Source organism: Euphorbia lathyris, chromosome 3, assembly GCF_963576675.1.
Source record: "Euphorbia lathyris chromosome 3, ddEupLath1.1, whole genome shotgun sequence".
Classification (NCBI taxonomy): domain Eukaryota; kingdom Viridiplantae; phylum Streptophyta; class Magnoliopsida; order Malpighiales; family Euphorbiaceae; genus Euphorbia; species Euphorbia lathyris.
This window is the reverse complement of record NC_088912.1, coordinates 78,085,399-78,093,758: the sequence shown is the minus strand read 5'-3', so window position 1 is coordinate 78,093,758 and position 8,360 is coordinate 78,085,399.

Genomic DNA, 8,360 nt, shown 5'->3' with positions numbered 1-8,360 from the left:
TGCCATTTTCTGTACACACGACTCCAATTTATCCTACATCGGTTTACCTCCCTGCTCTCTCTAGTGCCTTTTGACTAGAATCTGGAACTCCCGCTCTTTAAGCCAAGATTCCTCGAAAAAGAACCTATTGCCTCTACCTCTTCTCCTCCCCCTCTCCAATTAAAGGGAAAGTGGAAGATGGTCCGAATACCCTATCATGCAAGATTTGAGATGGTAATTTGCAAACCTGTTCAGCCACTCTGCTGAAGCAAAGCCCCTGTCAAGCTTTTCTCTCACCCACATTTCAGTGCCCCTACCTCTTTCCCAAGTAAACGGGTCACCATTCAGCTCCAGCTCACACAAACCACACTCCTCAATTGCTTTGGCAAATTCCTGCATTAGCAGGTAAGGGTAACTAGCTCCCCCATCCTTTTCAAAGCTGTTAAGAATGCAATTAAAATCTCCTATCACTATTAATGGAAGGGAAGCATCCCTAGCCAGTCTACTCAATAGCTCCCACGACTCTCCATGTCTATTACGGTCAGCAAAACCATAAAAACCTACCAATTTCCAATCTCCCTGGGCTGAATCAGAAATAATTGCCTCAATATGATGATCAGAAAAACTTTTAACTGCCACCTGAACTCCTGCTTTCCATAACAACGCTAATCCACCACTACGACCTCTTCTACTCATAGGGAATGCTCCCTCAAACTTCAATTGTTGCTTTATTAAACTTAACCTCTGATCCTCAACCAATGTTTCCATTAAAAATACAATACTGGGACTTTGGGAAGAAACAAGCTCCTTTAGGGAGCGAACTGCCCGGTGGTTTCTGATGCGCCTTCGGTGAAGAAGACTCGCTAAGGGATAAGTGTACCCCGTCGTTATCAAGTAATAAATTTCTGGTTTAGTCCAGGTTATCGTCCACAGGATTTATTTCTGTAAGTACCGAGCTACTCGATCTCGGATGTTATCTAGGCTTAGGGGGTTTTGAGTTGGTTTTGTTTATATTAATCTACTCCTAGGGTGAATTATGCTAATCCTAGCTAAGTTGTCTAATTCTAACTAAATTATCTATTTCTAGCTAACTTATTCTACTCCTAACTAGTTACTCTACCCCTAATTGATCTTTCATCAATGAAAACTATTCGAAGGAATATGGAATGATCCATAATAATTAAGTTAGATTATCAAATCTATTGAATAAAAACCTAATCTGAGTCACTTGTATTCAAGGAGATTAACCCTACTTACCCTCCTGAGGTTCCTAGCGCGTGATTCCCTAAGGCCGAAACTAGGTCTAAGGCTCAGTAAATTGGCGCTTAGTCAACTAAGAGGTCGTCAATCTCCTAGGCTCTGACTAGGTCAGATTCAGCTCGCAATATGTGCCTACTAGGTTTTGGGGCTTTTGAATGAGTTAAACCAATAAAGCGTAAGACAAAGATAAGAAAAATAAACATAGAACAAAATAAGAGCCAAATTATTATTAAAGGCGAGATGATTGTCACAAGATACAATAATACAAGTTCGGCAACTGTATCAAGAGTATAAACATGGAAAGATAAAAGGAGATACAAAAATCCCTTTCAGGGAACCTATTTACTCTACAGCCGGCGACTTGATCTTAAGGACGAATCTTGATAATTCCTCGAGGAAAAGCTTTGGAGGAGCTTCAATGGAGGTTGAGGAAGATGAAGGAGATGGAGAGGAATTACAAGGGGAAATCTAAAACAATTTACAAAAACAAAAGATATCTAATTTACAATTGGAAATTCCTATTTATAGACGCGTCTCGGGCCTTGTTTTGACCTATTTTCGTGTCCAAGTTGGTGTAGGAAGACGTGGGGACGAACGTGGCTTCGTGGGGGCGGAATTGGTCTTTTTGACCAATTCCCGCAGGGCTGCTCGCGCCGAGTAGACCCATGCTCGCCGAGCAGGCGCCTGGTGGCCTGCTCGGCGAGCAGAAATGGCCCGTGGGGCCTGCTCGCCGAGCGTTTTCGCCCGAAGCATGCTCGATCCAAGCTTGATGAGTTCCGCGCCCTTTTTTGTCCGACTTCACACCTGCACACACATAAAAACTCCGGAAAATATTAGTCCAAAAGCCAAATTGGTCCGTCAATCGCTTATTTTGAGCAAACGCTTCGTTTGGTGCGACTTTTGACGGACCAATTAGCTTCAAAAGATAACGGAATTCTAATGTGCATGCTATTTCGGCCGTATTTGCCTAAATTGATCACAAAACGAGCCTAAACGACGAAAAGTAAATAGAACGTTTCCAATCTCTAACTAACTCACACAAAAGCATTTCAATGCGAGAATTGCTCGCTTATTAATCAAATTACTCTAAAACCCGTCCTAAAACCGTACCCAAAGATGGGGGTTTTTGACCCCTATCAAACCTCCTCGCACTTAAAACTTTACTTGTCCCCAAGTAAACTAAAAAACTAAACCCGCCATCACAAGCAAGCTAGAAAACCTCCTGGTTTGACTAGGTGCTTGACACAACTTCGAACATCTGTAATTACATGCATTCGGAAATACAAAGTAGAGACACGATATCCAAAAGCCGCATTTCAATTATCATGGGTCATAGTTTTAAGCAAATGGACACATGTTCAATTAAACGAGTTTAAGGGGATTGCTAAGTAAAACACCTCACCATAGGTAGTTCACTCATTCACACAATTTTTGGTGGCTAAGGTGTTTACTCTCGGCTTGTGTTCTTGCTTAGGATTACGCTGATTTTGCACGTTCATCCGAGTTCCTCTACTATGCTTCATCCCTTATTTTTGATTTCTTTTTGAGATGTTTTTTTGAGACGTTTTTATTTTTTAGGAACTGGGGAATGAAGTTCTTCCCTTTTGTTCGTCTCTTTTCTTTTCTTTTCTCTTTCTTTTGTTTTCTGTTTTTCTTTTGGGATAGTGATGCTCATTCACTTCTTAACCTTTTGGTTTGCTATTATAATGCCATAAACAAAGATAAAGCGCTAGAGAAGAACAAATGCTCGATTCGAGCTTTGCAAAAACAAGGGTTAAGTAGCGAACCAAGTTGTGGTTCGCAAAAACAGGTTAGAATGAAAGAAAATCTACAAACTACAAAAGAATGTCGGCTCAAAGGGGCTTCCTAGAGTGAATGAAAAAGAAAAAAAATAAGGTAAAGAAAAGGTTAATTCTAAGGAGGCTGATTCATCATTTATCATCTCAAATCATTGCATGTAGGTTCAACACAGTATTAGGTGCAAAATCTGTAATCTTTCACAAGTCAAAGCATTCACACAAAAATGTCAAGAAAAAGAGCTTTTTGATGTTCGCTCTTAGGCTCAAATTCAGCTCACAATTCTTTGGGTTTCAATTTTGTGTTTACTAGTTTTCCCCAAACTCAAGTTTAATATCACATGCCTTCAATTCTTAAGTTATCTACCTAAGTAATGATTTTAGCATTTCTTCAAAAGTAGGGTCTAAATGCAAACTGTAGCTCATGCTTTTACAAATACAAGGGTTGTGTCCTACACCTAAACTAGTTGTCATGCAATTTTAGATTCGGTTCTAAGCCCTCAAAGACAAATAACGAAGTTTAGATTCGAAGGAGGTTCACGGTTTTAGGTCCTACACATGCAGAAGCATAAACAAAATCTAAAAACGCTAAACTAAACTAGACACGACGCAATAAAAATTTAAAATTTATACAATTTTTGTAAGTTTGTCTACCCCTCCTCCTCACGCTTAAAATATGCAATAAGTTCCAACATTGCATCTAAAACCATCAAGTGCATGTGCAAAAAGTTAGGGTGGAGAAGACAACTTACTAGCCAAAGTTAAAAACAGAAATCTATAATTGAATTAAAAAGAAAACAAACCTAGAAAAAGTTTTAATCCGAACTTGGGTTGCCTCCCAAGAAGCGCTACTTTTATAGTCGGTTAGCTCGACATAGAGTTCCTTCCTAAGTATAAGCTTCTATCCGCGTTAGGAACTCGAATTCCTTAACAAACAATCCGTACCTACAAAACGGATTAAAAGCCTCAAATGAGTTCAATGAAAGTAGGAGGTCGAATTTAAATATATTATGAAAAAGTTTGGTTTGCTCCCTTTTGGATTCTATTGGTAGGTCGAAGAGAATGAAAACTTCTGAGCATGAAGCAAACCTAAACTTTTCTAACTTTTGAGGAAAAGGTAGTTGAGATACACAAGTTTTGATTTGATCGTTTATTTCTATCACATGATTTAGAATTTCAGATTTTGAACCGGGGTTGCTTACTGCTTCCGGTTCTTCACTTACCTCGAGTGATGCATGTGATAGTGGACTTGGTTCTACCTTTTTGTCATTCCTCAAAGAGATGGTTTGAGCTGATTCCCTTTGTGGGATTTCTATGTTTTCCTTTATGCCTGGGAGAGCATCTCGGGATTGCTTTTGCATCTCTTGGTTTATTTGAGCCAATTGGTTGCTCAAGTCCTTGCAAACCTCCTCATTGATTATAAGTCGGGCTAATATTCCTTTCAAAAGGGACATCACCTCATCTCGTGAGCTAGAGGGTTGTGGAGGAACTTAGCTTGGTTGTTCGTAAGGGAACATTCCCCATTCGTTTTCCCTGTGCTCATTAACAAACCTATTTGGAGGCCTCAACATGTTAGGGTTCCCGTAGGGTAAATTTGAGTGTTGAGGTCTCCTCCAATCACTACCATAAAAGTTGTAAGAATTGGGGTTAGAATTATACCTTTGGTGATCACCCATAAAACTTACACTTTCATTGGTGTTGAGGCTCAGTTTCGCCATCAAGATATCCATTTTCTCATTTAAGTCGGCCATGGAGGGATTGGGAGCCTCATTCTCTAGGGCATGAATGTATTATCTTGATGGGATAGTAAACTTTTGAGCTTGCCACTCGACTCTTTCTTGCCAATTCATTGATGAGAGAACGCTAAGAAAAAGTGAAGTTCTAGCACAAAAGTTGATAAGTAAAAGTATATAGAACAAATACAAAAGATATAAACAAGTATAGAAGTTATATATAAACAAGTATAAACGATATAAACAAAGGATATTCACAAGGAATGCCTAAACTAACAAGTTGACCTTTGGTTCGATATTGCAGAAGAAATAAATCCCCGGCAACGGCGCCAAAAAATCGATGCGCCTTCGGTGAAGAAGACTCACTAAGGGATAAGTGTACCCCGTCGTTATCAAGTAATAAATTTCTGGTTTAGTCCAGGTTATCGTCCACAGGATTTATTTCTGTAAGTACCGAGCTACTCGATCTCGGATGTTATCTAGGCTTAGGGGGTTTTGAGTTGGTTTTGTTTATATTAATCTACTCCTAGGGTGAATTATGCTAATCCTAGCTAAGTTGTCTAATTCTAACTAAATTATCTATTTCTAGCTAAGTTATTCTACTCCTAACTAGTTACTCTACCCCTAATTGATCTTTCATTAATGAAAACTATTCGAAGGAATATGGAATGATCGATAATAATTAAGTTAGATTATCAAGTCTATTGAATAAAAACCTAATCTGAGTCACTTGTAATCAAGGCGATTAACCCTACTTACCCTCCTGAGGTTCCTAGCACGTGATTCCCTAAGGCCGAAACTAGGTCTAAGGCTCAGTAAATTGGCGCTTAATCAACTAAGAGGTCGTCAATCTCCTAGGCTCTGACTAGGTCAGATTCAGCTCGCAATATGTGCCTACTAGGTTTTGGGGCTTTTGAATGAGTTAAACCAATTGAATAAAGCGTAAGACAAAGATAAGACAAATAAACATAGAACAAAATAAGAGCCAAATTATTATTAAAGGCGAGATGATTGTCACAAGATACAATAAAACAAGTTCGGCAACTGTATCAAGAGTATAAACATGGAAAGGTAAAAGGAGATACAAAAATCCCTTTCAGGGAACCTGTTTACTCTGCAGCCGGCGACTTGATCTTAAGGACGAAGCTTGATAATTCCTCGAGGAAAAGCTTTGGAGGAGCTTCAATGGAGGTTGAGGAAGATGAAGGAGATGGAGAGGAATTACAAGGGGAAAGCTAAAACAATTTACAAAAACAAAAGATATCTAATTTACAATTGGAAATTCCTATTTATAGACGCGTCTCGGGCCTTGTTTTGACATATTTTCGTGTCCAAGTTGGTGTAGGAAGACATGGGGCCGAACGTGGCTTCGTGGGGGCGGAATTGGTCTTTTTGACCAATTCCCGCAGGGCTGCTCGCCGAGCTGGAAAGGCTGCTCGCGCCGAGCAGGCGCCTAGTGGCCTGCTCGCCGAGCGTTTTCGCCCGAAGCGTGCTCGATCCAAGCTTGATGAGTTCCGCGCCCTTTTTCGTCCGACTTCACACCTGCACATGCATAAAAACTCCGGAAAACATTAGTCCAAAAGCCAAATTGATCCGTCAATCGCTTATTTTGAGCAAACGCTTCGTTTGGTGCGACTTTTGACGGACCAATTAGCTTCAAAAGATAACGGAATTCTAATGTGCATGCTATTTCGGCCGTATTTGCCTAAATTGATCACAAAACGAGCCTAAACGACGAAAATTAAATAGAACGTTTCCAATCTCTAACTAACTCACACAAAAGCATTTAAATGCGATAATTGCTCGCTTATTAATCAAATTACTCTAAAACCCATCCTAAAACTGTACCCAAAGATAGGGGTTTTTGACCCCTATCAGTTTCCCAAGCCACGACAGTTCCAACTTAAGCAACTCATTCTCCCTGGCGGCCCTGATCATTAGAGCTCGCCGAAACATTTTCCTTAAGAATCCCCTTATCCTTTCCAAGAACAGAGATTCCTCCCTCCTGTCTACTCTCTCCTTTCTTATCCCTACCCTCCCCCTCCCCCTGACCTTCCCTTCTTCTCTTTCTAATATCGTTTAATTCCATCTCAGTATCCTCCCCCTTATCTCCCTCTTCCTCCCCCTTCTTCTCACTTCCCTCATTTTCTAGGAGAACCTTAAAAAATGTCCCTGAAAGAGGGAAAATCAGAACCTCCCTCTCCCCTTCCCCAGCATATCTGGTCGATCCCCTCTCCCCTCTCCCTCTCCCTGTGTTAGTTATATCCCTCATGACACCAAAACCTCCTCCCCTTCCCCCTCCAAACCCCCGTTCATTCCCTACTATACTGCCCCCAAAGCTCTCTCTTAACCATTTCGCCCCACTTTGATCCCCTCCTCTTCTTATTGGGGACTTAAGCCATTCCCCCCATTCTCTCTGGATTTCCCCACTGTAGATTAAAAACTCTTTCACAAAAACATTTCATATGGCCCAGGCATCCACACACATAGCAGAAAATCCCTAACCGTTCATACTTGAATGTTGCTAGAGACCAGACATTTCCTACGCTTTTTAGTTTTTTTAAATCTCTTCAATGGGCGCTTACTGTCTAGACTGACTCTGATACGCATAAATTGTCTATGGATACCAGTGTTGTTATTCAAATCACATTCCTCAAAGGATCCCAGAAAGTTGCCTAGCTGTTTAACTACTATCTCAGACATAGTCCCCACAGGTAACCCATAAATTTGCACCCAGATAGAGTAATTCAGTAAATTCACATCGTCCACATGGACACCAAAATTCCAGACATTCATAATCAACACATAATTATCAAAGGACCTCCAGCTAACACCCTATCCTTATCAATCGGGTGAAAAAATTCAAAAGAGTAAAGATTAGGGCTTACCTCCTGAATTTCAACTCCTCTAACTGGTCTCCACAGCACAACCATTCTGTTTTTCATGCTCAAGAAGTTGAGTGGTCTATCCGCAATAAACCGTCCCAGAAAACGAAGTCTCGCATCTGTTGAAACACCTTTCTACATAATTTTGATTTTATAAAATTGTTTAAGTATAATATACGTATTCTAAACACACTAAGTTTAAATGCTTTGATTTAATTCTACTAATGTGTTTGTTCAATGTTGAGTTAAAATGTTATAAGACATAAGAATCAAAAGGCCCAAGCCCATTACGGAAGCCAAGGCCCAAGTCAAACAACTCAGTACACTCGGTCCGCGTATGTCAAGACGTTGCCGTTTTTGGACAAAACGCAACTCCGCAAACAGAAGGATCTAGAAGACCTTCGGGAACAACTTCAAGATAAAACTGCTGAGTAGTCTCGACAAAGCGTACAAGACAGCAGCTAGCAAAGGAAAACTTCCAGACAAAGTGTTTCCTCTTTTGGCAAAATTCAGACGACACAGTATGTTGTCCAGTTGACTTTACCATAAAAAAAGAGACCATCTGCTGAGCTGACCGAGGACAGAAGATATACAATTCTGATTGGCCAAGAGCTCTGAGCAAGTCAGGATGACAACGACATATATCCGTTTCCCTCCAACGGTTATTTCGAAATTCGAAATGACCGAATGCTCAGACGTCTCTATAA